The 22,036-nt window shown below is 47.3% G+C and overlaps 1 non-coding gene across 1 annotated transcript; it reads right to left on the reverse strand.

Annotated features, from left to right (window-relative positions):
- Positions 1–2,010: 2,010 nt before the first annotated feature.
- On the reverse strand, positions 2,011–2,082 carry Trnak-uuu (transfer RNA lysine (anticodon UUU)). The gene has a single exon. It is a non-coding gene; the product is annotated as a tRNA-Lys (tRNA).
- Between the last annotated feature and the right edge of the window lie 19,954 nt (positions 2,083–22,036).

The raw sequence follows: 22,036 nt of genomic DNA on the forward strand, positions 1-22,036 counted from the left end.
GCTATAATGTAGCCCGATCCCGTTGTAGTGAACTATTGCGGATATATATTTTATTCATATAATAATTTATTCGTTGGTACTTCAAAGGACTTTTTGGGATATTAAATGAGGGGTGGGCAGGGAAAAATGGCAGGCAAAATACAGTGCAAAGGTGTAACAATAAGGGTTACAGATCATGACACAATTCTTCTACTGCAGACTTAAAACAACTGCTATCGGCAATAACGGTGACGTCGGCTGAAAGATTGTTACATTCTTGCACTGTATGAACAAAAAATGAGCGCTGAAAAGTTGTAGTGGGAGTTCGTGTCGGGTAAACACCGCGACTGTGGCGCGAGGCTCTGGGGGTGGGTAGGAGTAACGGATTGTTTGGGGGCAAGTTATAAAACAAACGGTTTGCGCTGCTGAGCACGAGGTTGCGGGTTCGATTCCCGGCCACGGCGGCCACTTTTCTGATGGAGGCGAAACGCAAAAACGCCAGTGTGTACGAGATTTCGGCTCACGTTAAAGATCCCCTGGTGGTCAAAATTAATCCGGACCCTTCCACTACGGCGCGTCTAATCACCTGCGTTGGGTCGTCGCGTTAAATCGTACAATCAATCAATCAATCAATCAATCAATCAATCAATCAATCAATCAATCAATCAATCAATCAATCAATCAATCAATCAATCAATCAATCAATCAATCAATCAATCAATCAATCAATCAATCAGTCAGTCAATCAATGAATCCTCAAGATTTCGGCGCAGGTTAAAGAATCCCAGGTGGCCGAAATTAATTCAGAGCTCTCCACTACGGCGGGCCTCGTTGTCCGTGATGCGTCGGTGCATTAAACCCTACAATCAATCAATAAAATAACCGTTGAAAAAGAGACAGGCGCACTGTTAGTCGACGGAAAGTGAAAGGAGGGAGGCGAAGTTGCGATTTTAGTGCCGGAATGCTTGAGTGATACGAATTATCTGAAAGGACCAACCTGTCTGCGCCGTTTTGACCGGATTCAAGAGCGTTACAGAGGTTGACTCTTAGTTTAGGTCGCAGATGGCGTTGCCGAAATAAAGTTTAGACAAAACGAGTGTTTTCTATGCACGGTGCCAAGGAAAGGTTTGCGACTTAAATAACCGTAGACACGATTTTCTGCGTTATTAACATGGCTGATATGGTTGGACCAGGGTAAAACGTGACTAATGAGGATGCTAAACTACTTGGAGTACTTACATTACTGTACATGACACGGGCATTTTTTATATAGTTATACCATCCCCTCTTATCTTACATCATGCCTGTCGCCCTCTTTCTACATGCGCTTTTCCCCATTCCCCCTCCCTCACACAGACTGGCAGGCCAGAGCCTACACGATCAGGCCAAGACTTCTGGGTTACCTTTCTAATCGTTAAGATTTCTCTCGCTCTCTTTCTCTCGCCCAAACGTGAGATGTGGTGCAAGGCAGATCTAGAGAGGTGCGGATTTCCTTACTGCGAAGTGTTTTTGTGTACCCCACACCACCGCCTAAATTACTGGCCTCTCAACATTCACCGTCACGCTGCGAAAATTTAAGTATGCGTACGAAAACTCGTGTCCGAACTACCAGAACGTATTTTGCGGTTCTTACATGTCTACATTTAAAAGAACTTGGCCAGACTTTTTATTTGCAATGCTTAAAAAATTTTGTTTCCGTCCCCTGGATGCCACCCCAATAATCTGTCTATGCATTTGTCAGAAAGGAGGGTGGCGTGCACGCAGTCCATGTATTATGAAGCGGAGTTTCGTAACCGGTATATATATATATATATATATATATATATATATATATATATATATATATATATATATATATATATATATAATTTGGAAATGAGGGGCTCGTTAGGAAATACAGAAAGAAATGCCGGCAGTCTACAAGGCCAAAGGAGGCATAGGGGAATGGTTAGACTATTTTTTGACCGTTATTGAAGTTATATTTTTTTATTAATTTACGTAGAAAGAAAGAAAGAAAGAAAGAAAAACAGGCGCCCAGAGTGGGGAGCGAACCCACGCCTTTCGATTAAATCTCGAATGCCTTACCAATTCGGCTATCTGGGCGACTGTGTTCTCCGTCACTTTCTGGGGTATTTATATATTTACTACAACTGTATCTGACGCTTGAGGGTGGTAGCCAGCGCCACTCAGACTATACGGGGAGAAGGGGACCTTCTTTTCGAACCCCGGGGCGTGACTCGAACTTCTACAGCCTGTCATGAGCGGGTACCTGGCGGGAAACCCTCTTCTGCTACCTTGGCATCAAGGCTGCCAGAACCGAGGCCCTCGCTAAGCTTTCGCAGGATAATATGATTTGGAAATGAGGGGCTCGTTAGGAAATACAGAAAGAAATGCCGCAAGTCTACAACGCCAAAGGAGGCATAGGGGAATGGTTAGACTATTTTTGACCGTTAGTGAAGTTATATTTTTTTATTAATTTACGTAGAAAGAAAGAAAGAAAGAAAGAGAAACACGCGCCCAGAGTGGGGACCGAACCCACGCCTTTCGATTAGATCTCGAATGCCTTACAATTTCGGCTATCTGGGCGACTGTGTTCTCCTTCACTTTCTGGGGTATTTATATATTTACTATAACTGTATCTGACGCTTGAGGGTGGTAGCCAGCGCCACTCAGACTATGTAACAGAGGTGTAACAATAATGTAACAACTCATCTCTGTCAATGAGACTTTATGGCAATGTATATTTCCACCCCTATCCCTATGTAACAATGTTTTATACCTTGTATACGCCCCTTAAAGAGCAAAAGTTTGTTATATCCTGTATACCAACCCCTTATGTGGCAAATGTTTTTGGTACTCTGTATATCCATCCCTTATGTAATACCCCCTTGTGGGGTCTTTAAAGCAATAAAATATGATGATGATGATGATGACGTGCACTTGTACTGACTGCCCAACTCGCTACATTACTTCTACTGCTCCTCGTTCCTGAGGGGAGTACTGCTGTGGACGAATTAAAGAGCGTCTACCCCAAAAAAGTCCCAGACAAGGAAGGTGGATTCGCAGTAGCCAGTGAGTCTGAGTACAAGGCAAGAGCAGACCTAGCCATATCGGGGAACTTCCGTGAAATCGTTAGAGCCAAGCCTGACCGGAAGAAAAAGGAAGCAATCGAGATGTGTGAGAGGTGGGGACTGTCAAAGTTAGCGTCAACACTCAAGAAGAGTAAGGGTGCCACCCTTCAAGTGTTCTTCTCAGCGAAGACTCACAAAGAAGGTTGCCCTTTTCGGGCGATTGTGACAGAAAGAGGCTCCTGGCAGCGCGCCCTCGGCCGCTTTCTTCAGGCCCCCCTTGCAAGGCTCGGCGTGGACGACCCGTTCCTTGTGCGATCCTCCTGCGAAGTCTCTGACTTCTTTCTCGAGTCACAGTCAGCAAAAACTCTGGACGCGTTTTTCATCGACATCAAAGACCTGTACTACAATCTCCCACGTGGCTCAGTACTGAAGGCGGTCAGCGATGCGGTGGACCAGTTCGGCAATGTAGGATTCCGAAGTGAGTGCGGAATCAGCACTGGCAAATTCTTAGAAGCCCTGAACTTCTATCTGGACTCCACGTATCTGGAATACAGTGGCAGCCTCTACCTGCAGATGGATTGTGTCTGCATCGGGTCGTCCCTTGCGCCGGTCTTAAGTGACCTCCTGCTGGCATCGCTGGACCGACAACTTCAGATGGCCTTGGAAGGGAAGAGCGTCGTGAAGACGTTCCGTTATGTCGACGACTACCTAGTTGTCTTCAAAAAGAAATGTGGGGCAGAGGCGGAGCAAGTGGGTGAGCTACTCGATGTTTTTTCCTAACCACGGAAGGGCCTGAGCGTGGAACCATACGTTTCCTGGACATGAGCCTGACTTTCTGTGGCCACCATGTATGCTGAGAGTATGCCCCCAGAAGCCAGAAAGGTTTTCTGCCATTATCGTCCGCCCACACGAAGCTCGTTAAGCGAGGGATCGTGCGGGCAGCCCTGAAAAATTCTGTGCTTCGATCATGTCACCACAGAATGTTCCAGAGTCTGCAGGCGCAGGCCGAAAGGCTTCTCATCGCAGGCTACCCGCGGACTTTGCTGCTCATTGTCGCGGAGAGTGTGTTGAAGTCGACGACATCTAAGGAAGCACCTCAAACGCAGGAAACGAGGCGTGGGCGCATCAACGTCATCCCATATGTGCATAAAGTGTCGCACGGGCTCAAGAAGATAGCACAAAAGGCTGGAATAAGAACAGTGTTTTCCGCACCAAACAAGCTAGGGAGAATGTGCAAAGCCGTGAATGACACGACACCACCTAAGGCGGACTGCAGCACTAATCATACTACGCGCTTCGTCCCCTGCCGCACCAACGTGGTCTACGAGATTCCTCTAGAGTGCGACGCTGTGTACGTTGGACAGACGGGAAGATGCATCAATGAACGCCTGCGCGAGCATGCGTATGCTCTACGTGTCGGCAGCGGCAGCCACCTTGTCTCGCATTGCAAGGCATGTGGGTGCATCCCATTTTTAGATAGAACCAAGGTGCTAAAGGTCTACACGGGATCACGCACACGCGAGATTTTCGAAGCCTACTCAATAGCGAAAAAAGCAAGAAAGAAATGTGTCAGTCAGGCTTCAGTTGCACTTCTTCAAAAAGAAATAGCGTATATCGACAGATAGCGCTTGTCAGGTTCTCAAAAACTCATTGGTCGCTCACAGTGCAAATCATTTCAGCGTGTTCTTTTCCTTTCCTAGGGTTGTGACGTCCCTTTTTCCTCATGTATAAATTGCAGAACGCAATAAAGCACCCCCAGTTGTTAGTCAGCGCTTGTACTGTCTTTTCGTCCGTTAGTCCCCGTCTTTGCGCTGTTTTTTCCCCCTGAGATCCCATCTCATGCTCCGCACGTCAAATTTCCCTTTCATTTTGTGACAGAATAATCTGTTATAAGATTCCGGAATGTACAACATGGAACAATGGCGGGCGGGTCAGGCGGTATAATGACATACTGATGTAATGCACACATTCGGTATAGCTATCGCAAAAGGAATTGCAGTGGTCAGAGCAATAATGCAGTGACTGTGCCTTAACTAAAGCTTAATTTTGACAAAAGTGTGGCTAACACATTCGATAAGGTGGCAGCTGACAAGTTATTCCGGGTGATCAAATAATCTAATTCATTGGTAGTATTTATGTGCCTGTTGTAGGATTTTTATGTTTTGTTACAAATATAAAAAATTGTGCGCCATTGGTATTAAGCGCTGGTATTTGAACGCGCCAGTATGCAGACCTAAATTTAAGGCTTCAAGGTTAGCGTGATGGGCGATTCCATAGCGACGATGGCGATTTCAGCAAAAAAGGAAACTACAGAAAATATATCCTACCGTCATATCTCTTGGTGCTGGCTTTATGAATAGTCGCTAGGACAACAGAAAGTCTGGGCGAGAAAGTAGGTGGTAAATCGTCGCCACTTCATCGGTTTTTCTAATATCTCGTAATTGTTTAAAGGTTGCTTTGCAATTGCGTCACTGCCCTTGGGGAACAGCACCATTTTGCATTTTTGTTTGTATTTTGATTAGACTGTCTTTTTAAACTACTAAATGTTTTTTTTTCTAATTTCAGTGATAATTCAACTCATCAAAACGGTTCGCTTCGCAACCAGTTCAAGCTCCCGAACCGGTTCGCGAACCGGAACGAAATGATCTGGCCTGAACTCGAACCGTAACCGAACCCGTATTTTTTCGGTTCGACAAACTAATATATATATATATATATATATATATATATATATATATATATATATATATATATATATATATATATATATATATATATATATATATATATATATATATATATATATATATAAAATATATATATATATATATATATATATATATATAGATATATAGAATAATAGGTCAGCAGTCTACAACGCCAAAGGAAGCATAGGGGTGTGGTTAGGCTCTTTTCTTTTTCACTAGGGTTATTAAGTAAACATTTTGTTTAATTATACAGAAGAAAGAAAGGAAAAAAAACACGCGCCCAGAGTGGGGACCGAACCCACGCCTTTCGATTACATGTCGAATGCCTTACCAATTCGGCTATCTCGGCGACTGTGTTCTCCTTCACTTTCTGGGCTATTTATATTTACTAGAAGTGTATCTGACGCTTGAGGGTGGTCAGATACGTCAGATACACTTCTAGTAAATATAAATAGCCCAGAAAGTGAAGGAGAACACAGTCGCCCAGATAGCCGAATTGGTAAGGCATTCGACATGTAATCGAAAGGCGTGGGTTCGGTCCCCACTCTGGGCGCGTGTTTTTCTTCCTTTCTTTCTTCTGTATAATTAAAAAAAAATGTTTACTTAATAACCCTAGTGAAAAAGAAAAGAGCCTAACCACACCCCTATGCTTCCTTTGGCGTTGTAGACTGCTGACCTATTATTCTGTATTTCCTCAACGAGCCCCTCATTTCCTTACTATATATATATATATATATATATATATATATATATATATATATATATATATATATATATATATATATATATATATATATATATATATATATATATATATATCACGGTGAAAAATAAAAATGGAAACGACGAAAGGGTCAGCGTACGACCGGTGACTCCGAAGTGCGCGGGGGATAAAGTAATTCCACAACAACTGAATTTAAATAAAATAATCTAGAATAACCAAGCGGTGAAACCATCGCTCTACCACTCGCACTCATATCTTTGTAAAACATGCCTAGATTTTTGTGCATTTCCAGAGTTTGCCGAAGAAAATAAAGTTGTTATAGTTTGGTGATCAGAGGGTGGAATTACCAACCATTGCGGCCGCTTAGAAGCCTTTGACCAAGTCGCCCATCCATGTTGCTTCAATCCTACGGCTTCAAGCGAGTATTACGAAACCAACAATACAAGATAAACAGCCTACCTGTATATACAGACCGTGCTCTGCTAGCCAGCGTTATCACTGCGTTCATAGACCCACTTATGACCCGTGCCAGGCTAGTAGCAAACCGAGCTACGAGCCTCCCCTGGGCGCTGTTTCATTATTCGGGGAGCGCTCGGCTGATACGAAGTGGCGAGCATTAACGGGCATTGTACAGCGATGCTGGTTGCGCCTGTACTGTGTGCTAATTAAAGCACCCGCCGTTATAATTAGCGGCCTTGTGCTTCGCTAATTCTCTCGCGAGTGTTGGTAAGGCGAATAGCATGGTGTTTCCAGCACAACTCTTTATTTCTCTGCAGCCCATAAATGTTGTTCGGTGGATACACTGTGGTTGTGCATTCAGTTACCTCATGGAGAGAGCAATCACCGAACGAAACAATAAAACCTAAAGCAAAGCAGCGATGTTACGTAATTCTAACCACTGTGCCCCTCCTCGTATGACCTCCCTTCCAGTTGCGCTCTATAGCTTCCTTAGCGTCGTAATTGTGCCAATTTGCCGCTAGGTGTTTTGCGATGACGGCGGTAATGCCGGGTAAGTGCTAGCGATCTGTTTGGCGAAGTTCTGTGGAACATTTAGTGTTGATTTCTAACATGTGGGCTTCTGCTATGCTTTGCGGGCTTTTTCTTGAGTTTGTTTTCGCAACTTTTTCGTTAAAAATGGTCACTACGGCAGCAAATGTGACCGCTTGTATTCGCAGGTATATTTGCACAGGAAAAATTATGCGCGTCTCCAGGCCTGTATTTTAATGTTCAAATGAACAGCCACTTCGGAATTGCGGAGAATAACTCTTACAATTTTAGGTCGATACTTCCGTGTTCCTTCTTCTTGGTATGCTTGGCTTGGCAAACGTGAGCCAGGGACGTAGGGCGGTCCCGAGAGGCTAACTAGCCATTTTCTTAGTTTTTTTGAAACTGCGAACACGAAAAATTCTGATTTGCTAGACAGCTTTGCTGTTAGAAGCAAAAAGTAGCCTTCACGAAATACTGATTCTTTTGTCTTGTTTGGGGCAAAAGGAATATCACCTAAACAAAAACTTGAAAAGGTTTCCCAAAATAATAGGATGCGACAGTCTTCAGTGGTCGCTCACTGTTGGTCTGGCCATAGCAATGCGAAAAAGACAACGGGCGCAAACTTGCTCTTCAAAAGACCGTGTAGCTCTGCGAGGTTTGGCGGGAACAGAAAGACTGAATTTTTCAATAACACAGATCCGGGATCAGTTCCCGGGGATGGTAGAGGTGTCCCGTACGTAAGACAGCAGGCTTGACGACGAGGAAATAGCTTTCAGGTTAACGGCGTGGTCTTTACATTCGGCAGTTTTCGCCGACCTGTCGTTCAATCCGCATGGGCTTTAGTGCTTTAGAACAGGAGTTTTTTACTTCCCGCTTCTAACGCAGGAGAACTGCGAAGAGGCCATTCGGAAAAAGACCATCGGTCTGTAAAGCTCGGAAGTTTTCTTTATACGTGAAACTGCAGCGACATGGAGAACCCCAAGTTAAAAATATAACCGTGCTAGAAAAAAAGCTGTGAAAAGGAATATCAAAAGAAGGCGAAGGGATGAAATCCTCCTGCAGGAAAGTGATCATAGCTTCAAGGTGCCTCCAAGAAGCACGAAAGCGAAGCGAGAAACGGAGAATACCTAGAAAGAAACAAGACAAGGGTTCTTTTCTCCGAAAATTTATAGCTTTGCCCTCGGGTATTTCTTCGCATTTTTTCCGTACAGCGAGACGTTGAAATAAAAAGCCCACGGTTTGTGGGCTTACCTGTATTCTTTGGTAATACTACTTAGTGCATTTGTTTTAAACCTCTCGTTTGCTATCTCGTTTTTTTCTTATTTTCTTCGCCTAATCGATTTTTTTTTTATATTTTTCCCTCACGCGTTGTGTTAGACGGCATGTTTAGGGGCGGCGCTAAACTGGACTATAGGTTTCTACAAATAAACTGGCAGCATCTCCACTCCGTGGATGATGGCGAGGGTGCGGAGTACGGGGACTCGAAATGAGATATCCAAGTTGCGCCCCGAGTGACATCCGATTTGCACCCCGACCGTCATTCGATTTGAGGCGTGAGTTGCACCATGATTATTGCCTAGATGAAACCCCAACTCACGGCTCAAATCAAATTTCGCTTGATTTTCGCTTCATGGTGGTGTGCGCACGGATGGACGCAGACGAACATTGGAAGGCCGTAAGGTACTCCGCACCGTTACAGGCGAGGGAGTAAGCCGTTTGACGCTCGGGTACTAACTCATGGTCGTAGCCCAATGGGTAAGACGACTGACACTATCTCTGCCTGGTCTACCAGACACGGCTCAAATCCTGCTGTTGCCTGTGTGATTTTTTGCGATTGTAAATGCTATGCGCACGGACACGGACGGACATTGTGCGGTCCTAAGGTACTCCGCACCTAAAAATGCTATTTCCTCCCGAAACGCAACCATGCTTTTATAAAGGTAAGCTGCTCATCTCTCTTTGAAAGCATCGCCGTAGAATGGGGGGGGGGGGGGGGTTATGTAGTGTAAATACTTCGGAGAAAGCTGGGTAGCGTTTCTTTATAACTGGATGTAAAAAAAATTATAGGCGTTCCACTCAATGTGAAAGCTGTTGAAAGTGAAGACCAGTGATTTACCACAATGGGCTGTGGCGACGTTATCCGCTCACTCATACCACCCGTCACGCTCTTCGCCATCCTGTCTCATTCCTCTCTTGATGAATTCAATGGAGGTTTGCCCAATGCATTTAAAATTTTCCACATTCGCAGTGCTCGTGCGTCCCCTGCCTGAAGCTGGGCCAGTGGGAGTTCTGTTTTAGATGCGAAGCATCTCATGCTCGGGGCTGTGTCCCTCCCTCCCTTGTTGTCGTTGTTGTCCGCCGTCCGCACTCTACTGCGCATGCGCGTCTCTTCAGCCCTAACAGTGTCTGGCCTGACGTCAGCGCAGTCCACTATAAATAAAAAAAATAGTTAAGCGGCGCCCGGTTTGGAACCCACGATTCTCTGGCCGCAACGGAAGGTACGGGGCGCTCTTCCCACTGCGCTACAAACCGATACGGGAGCATGTGCTACGAACGCGCCTTATGTCCTTCACTCATTCAAACTACGTCATGAAGCTATTGATACAACGAAGGAACGCGAAGCTGAATGTCAACGGAAAAGACGAACTGAAAACTCTAGAGGGGGATGTTGAATTTCCCGTGGGAAAGCCGGGGCGGGAAGCGCCACGCGCCTTGCATCTCAACCAGAGAAGAGGACGTAGACGGCGGGCAGCGGGGTAAGATTGTGAGCACCCAATAAAGGAAGACGAGAACCAGGAGGTGATCAGGTAACGCGGGTGTCGGTCTCTTCGCTGTATCTACATTTCTCTACAATTCTCTACATTTCCCTTCCTCTACATGGGGGTTCACACTACGTTCCCGTTCGCTCCGATAAATGAAACAACATAACGACAACACAATGGGACCTACACGGAACCCACATGATGCTTCGCATCGTCCTCATGGTTCCCCACGGGAAGATGGTGTAATTTTTACGTCTGTTTCATGTTTTCATGTCTCGCCTTGATTTGATTGATTAATTATGAGGTTTCACACGCCGACGCTACACAGGTGATGAGGCGCAAGCAAGTGGAGGGCTCCGGATTAATTTTGACCACCAGGGGATCTTTAACGTGTGGAGAAATCTCGAACACACTCGCGTTTGCGCTTTCTGCCTCCATCAGAAAAGCGGCCGCTGCGGCTGCGAAACCATAACAATATCATGTATGCGTTTATTACAAATACGGGCTCCGCCAAAAGAAGACGTACCAAGCAGAGCGAAACGTCAGAGCTTACATCTCTCGCAAATGAGCAATAATTTGCTTTAAATAGAAAATACCACGGACGCTGCTTCTGCAGGCTTCACCACCGATAAAATTTAATTTTAAGAGACGTTTGCTGGTTATCTAAATCACAGCTATATTTCATTTCGAAACTAAACAGGGCGTTCTCACTCGTTCAAAATGTTCCCGATCTGTACGACATCGGGTTGCACCATCGACGACCTCTGAAGCTTCTTTCCATCTTGGCTGCCTTGATATACAGCCGCAACAGTTGCCGCCACGTCGTGGTCACTGGTAGGAAAAGAACAAATTATACAGCAAATTTACACTACACGACAATGCGTTTCAAGCATACATGTCTGTTTCGAACCGAAGACAGGTGTGGATTGTTGATATAGTACAATCACTGAAGAAATTATACAGAGTAGCTCGAAAGACGGAAAACACGAGTAAGGTACTAAGAATTGATTTTCTGCAAAAAGGTGGGTGCAACTAATACGCAAACGCAAATTCGGCTGCAGACGCTACCTGAAATAAGGAAACAAAAGATCATGAAATATAGGTCAGACTCACAGGACTTCTTTTCTTGTTTGTTGGGGACACGGCGATGTGTAGACAACTCTGCTTACCAAGCCCGCACCGCTTGTTGCTCAGGTGCTGCTATTCAGCGGCGTTCTGCCTGGCACTGCTGCACAACTGCTGCCACTTCCGTATCCCAGCAGAGGTATTTCTGTCTGGCGATTTACTACGGGAATGCAAGGTTCTACCCCCTACTAAACGTTTATCGCTTCACGTGTTACTTGTCCTTTGTTATTTCTTTCACTTTATTGTATTAAAGGGTTCGGTACAATGTCTGAACCTACCGGTCCGCCTTGGGCCACCCTGGGTATGCAGTACTGAAGAAACAACTACCGAATTGTTCCGGTCATATGCACGGCGGTAGTTGTCGCGAAATTTCGGTTTGTGAAAAGAAAGCGGGCACAAGTTTTTTTTTTTTTACAGTTGTTGTTTTTTTGCGATGTTGCGTCTTCCTAATGTCTTTAGCTAGCCCTTTCAGAAGGGAGGGGTGCGGTGAGGGTGGGGGTGTGTCTCGCAGTTTTAACGAGGTGCACGAAAACACCTGTTTAAGGATGAGTTGGTGCTGTGGTACCAGACGTCGGCTTAGAAATGCCGTCAAAACACACCTTGTCGTGGGAACAAGCCCGGCGAATGCGAAGGTTACATTTCAAATAACTCTCGGTATGCTGGTGCCACTTTTTCGCGCCTTTTCCCGCGTTCGTTGATTTGATCCATCACAAAAATCAGCCACTGAAATAAACTAGGCATCGATGCCTACCCTTGGTGAGGAGAGAGAGCGACCGGGCGGTTTTCTGCCACCTCACGTGGAGAATGACGCCGGTCATTGGGCACCCCGTAGATGTGGCTACTAGCCGCTTTCGTACGTTGGAAAACCCAGGGGAACTTGCATGGGGAACTTGCATGGGGCACTTGAAGTTACCATAGAAACATAATGAGGTCGCCTGAATAATCTTATGCGGTATACGACACCTACTAGTCGGCTATTGCATGATCCGAATAGTAAATATTTTTTGCAAATTCGAAGTGGAAGATAAAAGAGCACCCTTTACGGAAATCATCATCAACGACCCGAGCAGATATCCGAAACGTTCAATGAATCTGATCCCTCCCTACCGTCCCCTATATTTCTGCCTTCTTTCTTCTATTTCATACTTCTTTTTCTTTCGCCTCGCTTCTATTTGCTTCACTCTTTAATCTTTTTATGATGATTCACCACCTCGTAATTCAACTTCTTCTCCTTTCGTTTGTGCAGATTTAGAACGCGCTCTAACAGGTCTACGCAGCAGGAATTTTCAATTGCCCACTGAACCTCTACCCTTAACGCGAGGCTGCTCGATGGAATATTTTGAATGAGATACGACTCAATCATCGTTTGGGTTATCGAAGTTCCGCAATGTTCCTCATACCACATTATAGCTTTGAAGCCCCGGGTAACGCCACACGTTACATGACACGTTTTGCTCCTGGAGCGTAACCTCTGCGCTTACCGATGCGTTCGGTGGCGGACGCTTTAGGCCGCGGCCGCCGACTCCTGCGGGACGTAGATGGCGACATCCGCCTCCCCTTGATGGTCTTCCGAGTTGTAACCACCGTGGCCCGGGATCGGGTGGGCGCCAAGGAAGCGGCGTGCTGGTGTCCCCGCATGGTTCGCCGTTTACGCGGTGCAGCCTTCCCCGTGCGTCTCCGGATTCCGTCGAGCATGGACGCGATAGAGCCTGTTCAGAGTAATATTGTGCACACGTTAAGCCCCGTCGCTATTGGCCACGAGGCCTGTCTGCCCGGAACAATTCTGTTCAACACCAAGGGTGCCTTCACCATGGTGTGTGTAAAGCTCGTTTTACATGTGATTTGATGTTCCCTCGCCAATTAGGTACTGTGGTACCACTCATGCGACAAAAATATCTATTATGGTTGCTGCGGAAAACTGGCAAACACAAAGCACTGTCCACAAGGAAGGTTCGGCCGCACCAAAATGCATGTTTTTCCGCATGAGCGGCACCACACCAGCGAATTCGCAGGAAACTTCGCACTATCTAGAACGGACATATACCACGTTTGCAATAAATGTGGTGATGCTTACGATGTTTCACTGCCCTAACACAGCGTCGCCTCGTACACAAGCGCTATGCCATTTCACTTTGCATGGCCATTGAGAAGAAGCCTTAAATAAACCTCCGCTTATAAAGGTTACCAGAGGTACGGAACTTACGTCTCGCGTACAAACTATTAAATTCGCTAAATGTCAGACAAAATGATTTAGATTTTCTCTCGGGCTTCAAGAAGCAATAACGAAGGAGATACGAGTAAATTCAGACCCTTAATACACGTATAATGATTGATGTACGTAAATGCTATTACTGCAAACCACTCACGTGATTGGGATCTTATTGAGTTCATATTGAGTTGGGATCACATTGGGATCGTATTGAGTTCATAAATAATTTTCTAGCAGTGTTCGGGCCTGAGGCATTTTTGTTCCATCAGCAAGCCATCTTCGTAATTCGAGAAATGCTGCCATCTGGCGTCAGGGGAATAGACCAGGTACCTTGTTTTCTTGCGCTGGGTCGTGCGACATCCTTCGCAGAAGAGGCCGCAACGTGTTCCTTTTCGGGAACGTCGGGCAGCATCTCCACGTTCTCTGCCTTGCTGGCATCGACTGCGCCAGAAATACGGATGCAGGAATGTGTGCTGGAGGAACTATTAACGAGATTGAGGGACGATTGACATTGTTTGAATGCTTATGAGTTGTTATTCTAGCTCCATTAGAGACAGGTAAAGCGTCAAATGTTGCTGATTGAATAGAGCGCTGCCAATTTAAACGACCTGTACAGTGTGTACGACCGTAGTTATGTTTGGGAAGTGGCCAAGGACATGATTGTGTGAAAGGCTCAGCATGAACCCAAATGGTGGTTGGCGGTTCCAACAAAATTCAGCTTCTAATTCCTCTCATTTGTATTTTGATGGTGAAAGCAGCCCGTAGTAAACAAATGAACAGGCTTAACTTACACTTACTGCGTGCTCTCGAGCAAAACATTTGGTGGAAAGGTATTTATGGCGTGAAGTACGCTTCTCCCTTTTGAGCTATTCGGATGGCACTCACCTCATGAGAGTGCTTCTGAAAGCATTGCGAAAGTGTTGCGTCCGCTTCCGAAACCGATATTTTTGTCATGGCCTGCGGCGCTACTTCCCAAGGTGGCGATACGGGGCCCTCAAATAACATGGAAAATTTTCCACCTTGTGCTCCGCATCGACGATGGTCCGGATACCTTGGGGAATGGATGTTTTCTATATCTCCGTCTTCGGTCCGCAAACTGGCACGTCCCGGTGTATGAAGCCGATAGACAGAAAACAGCACCCACCACACCGAATGGAGTCTACAAGTTTGCTTTTTAGATGCGACGCATCTCTTGCTCTCGGGTATGTCCCTCCAGCGGCGTCGTCGCGGCGTTGTCCGCATGCTCACTGCACATGTGCAACTCTCCTCCGTTCTTCTCTCCGACAGCTGTGCGGAACACTCTCACTCCGTCTCATTATCATAACAACAGTTGCGCGTGTACGCTTCGCTGCTCTGGGTGCGCGCATGTGTGCGCATGCGCGCGACTCTTCCCCCCGGCTCCTATCCTTTCAAAAGCGGCAATATAAGCGGGGGAGCGCACGGTGCCGGATGAGTCCAGCGCTCGCTCTCGCACTTCCCTTGACTTTGCTTGACGATACCTCCGTGCAAGATCTTCCGATGAAGACGTGATGGAAGCGGTCGACAGTCCCTTCAGCGAGTGCACTGACGCAATCCAATAGCAGCGTCAGTCCAAACTCTCCCCCCTGATGCGTCGATCACATCAGGGTTCCCTCGCGGGAAGATGGGCGTAATTGTTTATCCCATGCACCAACCTTCCGATGTTCTGGCCACGGTACAGCGCATGATTATTGGTAGCTTAAAATGTAAAACTTCTTTGTAGTCACTCTACGATGTTGTTATTTTCCAGATTTCTTGAAAGCGTTTTAAATGGGACTAAGTTCGCTTGCCTCATGGACACCTGCTTATTACTCAATACAAATAAAATTTGGAGTTTTACTCGCGGTTTTTTAAGAGTGTGTGAGCGTGTCGTGTCTCTCCCTTGCGGGTGTTTACGATCGGCCCGATACACAATCCCTGCTCTGGCTTGGCCCGCAACGTGGCGGTTGTTGCCACACCCTTTTGCACCGGGCAAACTGTGGTATAGCGAGCTGACCGCCTCGGTGGTCACGTTTGCTGGCCTTAGTAACAAGGCACATCTGTCGCTTTTTTTCTGCCAACGAGTATCGTTACTGCGTTCGCTGGCTGCAGGCACTGTCTAACACGCATACAACCGGCGGAGGGAGTCCCCAAACCCACCGAGACGGCGTGTGACCGAGCCACTTCAGCGCCAAAGGCACATTGATAGCCGCCCTTCGAAAGGTCATATTCCTGACAACAGAAGCAGCGTTGGAAAAGTACCTCATTTTAGTTTTCAAGGCAGCTCTCTCTCCTCGCGTTCTTACGCTCGGTCTGTGCTCTTCTGTCGCTCGCTCTGTTGACTTGTCTCCGCGAAAAGTTTTCCGACATGCGCCATCTATTGCTACCGGAATAAAAATCTCAGTTTCTAAGCAAGTAGTGTTTGATAACGTTCTGCCCAATCATGAAACCCTTGCTCCATCACCGATCGGTCTACTACAATTAACTCTGCTTTTTCCTTGGGTTGCCATCGTACGTTGCTTCAGTGCGCATGGACGTGATACTGCCGATAGGACAGGTAGCAGGACCAGTACAACTCCACTTTCAGCTGCGCTGCTTGCGATGATTGATTGATTGAATGTAGGGTTTAACGCGCCGATGCCACGCAGGCCATGAGGTACTCCGTAGTGGACGGCTCCGCATTAATTTTTACCACCTGGGGATATTTAACGTGCGCCTACATCTCGTACACACGGGCTTTTTTGCTTTTCGCCTCCATTACAAAGCAGCCCAAGCGGCCCGGAATCGAACCCGCGTCCTCGTGCTCAGCAGCGCAACGCCTTAGCCACAGAGCCACCGCGATGGGTGCTGCTTGTAATGAGAGGTAGCCAAGGTCGTTCAGAGTAAACCTTTTTTAACAGCTCTAATTCCATTCCAGTTTAATCTCGTTGTTCTTAAATGGATGCCTCTCCTTCCCCTACAAAATGTACAGTAACCATGAAACCAATGCCTTAGGCACTCGGATGGCATTGTATTCCCAACCAGACTATTGGATACCTGTACCGGAGGGGCTGGCGATGAGGAAGAGGCTAAACACAAAAATCCCCACCGCGGCCAGCTATACGAAGATCGAGTTTCTGCTACAGTACGAGTCCTGGGACTGCCAGAAGATGAGCCGGGACTCTTCACTGCGTGGTAGCAGTGTAGCGCGATAAAAAAGAAGCGCTTGGGACATTGGGAAGAAGGCTGTTGAGTTCAGTCATCGCCTAATGCATTTTGTCAAGTCCAAACGCATCAGCCCCATGTGGCCAGCCAAGCCCTTACTTTCTACTTCTAACTTCTAGTTCTACACTTCTCAGTACTTTAGTCACGTGACCGGCTAATTTTGGGGCAACGCGTGGTGGAAAGCGGCGACATTAGCAAAACGTGCTCCGCCGCGGGCTGATTTTTATATGGCTTGCCAGGGCATAGCTATTTCTGCAATCTTGAACACCGGTTACCTTGGCAACCGCGCACAAGCTGCCCTTGAATTCAGTTATTCTCGGGTGATACCTGTTAAGCTCGGGGCCCCACCTTACGGCATGTGGCCAAAACGGGCGTCACACTCAGTCCCATTGTTAAACGGGCGATGCGTTTTGCATTGAAAAAATACCGGAGGTGATTGTTCCATGGACTTTCACACAGTAGTTAAATACACAATCGCACACAGAAAGCCCACTTTGTTTCCCCTTTCCTAGAGACGTACAGGCCTGGTCACCTCTTTCGACGTCACGAAGTAGCTCCTATCTCCCTATAGATTCTTCATCGTCGCCCAGATTCCTTCGTCTCTGCCAGCGTGTATTACCGCCGAATAGCTAGAAATATCAGATGTGAGCAATTTCCTTCATTATTTCGTGAATGGGTGCTAGGTGTACCTTGTTCAAGCATGTCGTTCGCACAGGTGGTATCACGATATTGTTCAGGCTAATACGGACAGCTATAAACTTCAATGATTCCACTCTGCATTTTATAGACGTTAGGAAACCTTTTCCATAGCATTAATTTCATTCAGGTGTCTTCTTGCTGTGGTTCCTGTCGGGTTAGGTATCCGTGCGGTGTGTGGTCCCTTCATGCTCCCATTCTAGTCACGTCTGTCACGTTCAACATGCCTCGGTGGCTAAGTTGTGCAGCTAAGCCAAAGGTCACGGGTTCTATTTTGGTCGCGGTGGCTGCTTTTTTAATGAATGCCAAAGGCGAAGACGTCCCAAGTGTATCGAGATTTCCGCAAACATTAAACATACCCAGGTGGTCAAAATTTATCCGGAGCTTTCCACTACCGCGCGCCTCATAGCAGAGGCTCATCGTCGTCAGGTTAAACCTCACAGGCAATCGATCTGTCCCCTTCACCTGCCACGTGGAAGGAAGAAGACAAACTGTTGTTTTCCCTCTGGAAAGGTGCGCAATTGGAGCTCTGGTTACTTACTCGGTTCCTGCTCTGCAGACCAGCGTTCAAATCTCCCGCCAATTCTTCCCTACATTGCCGGCCGGTTCCAGCTGGTTATGCCGAAGTACGGAGCTGCGAATATGTTTCGGTCACGGTCAACAGCGCCCATGACACCAGCTTTACTTCAGCATGGGGCCTTTAACATTACCCGTTGAATGTTTCTTCTGTAAAAGGCCCTAACCATTAGGTGCCTGCTAGGCAAACATACGAAGACGTGTATTTGAAGTACCCGCGCCCTGAAAAAAAAAAAAAAATGCGGTTGTACACTATGTGCAATAGAGAACAATCTCTATCAATTTTTAAGGCACAAGCCTTAGCTCTTTGTTTAAAGTCGTGTTGTGAGGTACAGCAATACGGAGCAGGGGCGGGGAAGGAAACAGCTGCGCCGGAGCACGTTGTGAGACAGGGCGATGCAGCACAGTCGGAGATTTGAGGGGATGGGCAGCAGCGGTGCCCCGTAGCGTGGAGACGCGCTGTGGAAGAGGAGCGAAATGTCAGCTGCAACGCAATGGGTGCGTAGAGGGCAAGCTCAGTGCCGCCGTTAGGGTGAAGAGGTAAATAAGGGCCGTAGTTTAGGGTCCGGGAAATGTCTGCTGAGGCGGCTATAGAACGTTCTCGATGCGCCTTGTATTCGTCTCCGCGTGGCCTCAGAGCTTCATTCAATGTCTCAGTAGGTAGAGACGCACTCCGAACATAATTGCCACATTTCGGTTTCTTCTTGCAAGCTTTTATTTCGCCACGGCGTATTCGTTGCGTGCCATGGCGTCGCTCGTTCTGTTGCCCATAGCTATGGGCTCCGTCTGCGTGCTGGTCTCCGTGGCCGGGTCTGCCCGCATGCTCCGAGATCACGCGTCCCGGTCCCAGCGGCGCACCTGGCACTGCTCGAATCGCATCCGAGGGTACGACTCGGACGACGCAGCAGCTCCTGCGTCAGCCCACACGATCCCCGAAAGTCACGCTTAGAGCTTCAACGTTTAAAGACTGGCAAGGACGTCGGGACTCGAACTCGGGTTTAAAACGACGTAAATTGAAATCCTGCCCTCTTAGTGACGGTCATTCTGCTGCACTGCCCATGTAACAGTGGATTGGCAAGATATGGTTTTGGGTTCCACGTTCCACTAATCTATACGAGTGCGTCACGTTTAAATAAATCCCAGAACAACCTCTACATACTTTGCAGTAATCGTCTGATTGCTGTGTTCGACATGCACGCGATAGGGTGAACACGGGAACAGTGCGTGAAGGCACTAATTTTCCAATAGGGCCGAGAGATAATACACAAGGGATATAAAAAGGCAATATGTAACGCGGCCGTACATCGCCTTGGCGTCGGTGACGGGAGCGAGGCTTCCGCACCCCCTGGGTAGAGGCGGCGTGGAGCGCGTTGAACGCAGCAGCTCGGAGAGCGAGCACGGTAGCAAGAAGTAGCTAAAGGGCGGGCTGGCCGTCCTGCGAAGCGGCAGCGGCGACTCCGGGCGCGGAGGGCAGCTCGGAGTGGGCGGACTGCCCATCACGGCGGCAGCTTCCAGGCCGTGGTGGGGCGAGCGTGAAGGGTGAAGAGACGGGAGCGATGCAAGGCCGTGGTTTATGCGATGGTACCGGGCGAAGTGTTCGAGGCGGGCTCGCGGGATTTTCTTGCAGCACGCGCTGCACCCGAATGGACACTCAGACGGTGGCGCACCCAGGGCAGAGATGGCGTACGAATCTGACTAAAAGAAAAAGAGGAAAAACAAAGGAACAATGCGTTACCCGGCCAGCCGTGGTGCCCCTTCGTGTCAGCTAAATGGTTGCTGAAAAAAAAAAGAATAGTAGTAATGTTAGGAGTTCGTGCGGGGCTTTTGAAACTTTTATCGAGCAGGGCCAGGCCCTGGGGTGCAATGTGAATTAGATGAAGCGATGCAGCTGTTCAGGTCACCCTTGTGGAACGTGGGGTGTACTAAAGCTGAGCATTGGGGGTGTTCATTGGATCCACGGAGGGCCAGTTTGAGAGGCTGGTATGGTGGTGGAGTAGTCCTACACTGCATTGATACGGTGCAGCTGTACTATGTTCAATAGAGGAATAAGCGGCGAGGATGAGTCTATCGATGTCCAAGGCAGGTGGCCCAATGCGGATGGTTGCAGAAGACAGGCAATTGAAAAAACCATGATACCGTGATAATTTTAGTCGTCGAAGCTTGGCTGCGGTATAGGGAAGTAATATGCACGTAGTTAGCGGAGTATTTGTGATAAAGGGGTGGTATCTACAAAGAACACTTGCTCTGGTCAACGCCGCCTGTATAAACAGTGCCTAACGCGTGAGCGAAAAATGGCCAAACAGCCACTCTCCGGTTGCTCTCTCCTACCCTTCCCCGCTCCGTAGCCTTCCAGCGTGCTTTCGTGTCCGCCAGGCAGCGCCGCTTCTCGGAAACTATGCAAAATAGTGGAAAGTTTGTTTAGCGTTCCCGAGGCGGCGCTCCTACGCCTTCTTGTTTTTCACCATGCCTGTCTCTCTTGGTCTGTCACTGATAAAACTTCCTTTGTCACGAAGCGAAATCCCTTGCGCTGCAGCAGGCTGATGCCGGCTTTGCGCGCTTATCTACTCGGATCACTGGCCCTGAAATTTTCTGAGTGGGGCATCCCACCTCTATCCCCTCCGCATTTAGGTATTGTTTTGACCCCGCTGTTCGCACTCCGCATCGGTACGCACTTCTAAAATTGAGGACTGTACTGTAGAAGCGCCCGGACAGCGTGGCGGGATCCCAGCTGCTTATCCTTTTGTTTCCTATAATTTTCTGAAGTTTACAAGCACGTGATATTATTGTAAAGTAATCGTAGGAGCGAGCGCCTGAACAAAAAACGCGCACGCAAGTTTTTCTTCTCTAAATACTCCAGAAAAAAAAATATCAGTAAAATAATGGCTGCCCCAGCAGAAAATAACGTTTTTCTGTTAGCTATATGTCTACCCGACAATCAGTATGTTCTTACACTATTTCAGTTCGCCTCCGTCTTTATCTTTCGAAAAATGCCGCAAGTATGAAGCGAGCGACACATTGAACGAGATGCCCAGTGCGCCACAGAACTAGCGCCCCGTCGCGGCTAAGATGTAAGCGAAAGGGCCCTTGAAGCCCAACAGGCAAGCTGACAGACACACGTCGTAGAAGTGGGTGCAGCGTTCGCGACTCGCGAGCAGTGACGTAAGGCGAGATGTCCGCCGGAACGCGCCACATAGTGGATCAGTGCCTGAACTAAGCGTCCCTACCCTTCCCATTGAAAAGCGCGCGACGCGTCAGGCAATGTTAATACAGGCGGCGTTGCTTTGGTTTATCCTCTTTCCCCCCTACGTCCTTTCCTTTTCTTCGTAGAATTTTTGCTTACTGGGTCCAACGATAAGAGCAAAATATGTCTTATTTTTGTCCAATCCCCTCTTGCTGTGCACGCCGAATTCGTTTATGGCATCGTTATCAACATCTGCCATTGCGGCTGCAACCACAGCTTTAGTGCGCATGCGCTTTACAGAAGCAAGCTTATCCGTGTTCTGTAACCTTACGTCCTAGCTTATAATTTCATGATTATAAATTTTTTCACCACTTGTTCTCTTGTACGTTCCAATGATGATGCACAAAGTGGGATTTTCTGGCTCATACTAACTAAAACCACTGCCACTATGTTTATTATTCGTCATAATCACTTATACGGGAATGAGTTTTGCTTGTCGGCTAATGTAACCTGTCAAAAAAATAGGACGAATGGCTGAAAAAGGAAGCCTGATCGTAAAGCACAGACTCGTACAAAGTAGCCTCAATAGGGTATGGTAAACCTGGTTCGAAAGAAGACAAAACTTCTTATCACTTTGATAAAATTGGTCCAGCTTCTAAAAGTGCTGTCAGAAATATGGTACTAAAAAACTTTCGTCTGAAACTTTCTTCTCGGGATTTGCCACGCAGCATGTGTTGGTGAGGGTGTTATACGTTTCTACACGAATGTTCTTGGGCTGCGATAGTTTTGTGCAGCTGAATTGCATTCTATTTGGGGA

The sequence above is a fragment of the Haemaphysalis longicornis genome, unplaced genomic scaffold (assembly GCF_048455015.1).
Source record: "Haemaphysalis longicornis isolate Haplotype H1 unplaced genomic scaffold, Haemaphysalis longicornis Haplotype H1 scaffold_4, whole genome shotgun sequence".
NCBI classification, from domain to species: domain Eukaryota; kingdom Metazoa; phylum Arthropoda; class Arachnida; order Ixodida; family Ixodidae; genus Haemaphysalis; species Haemaphysalis longicornis.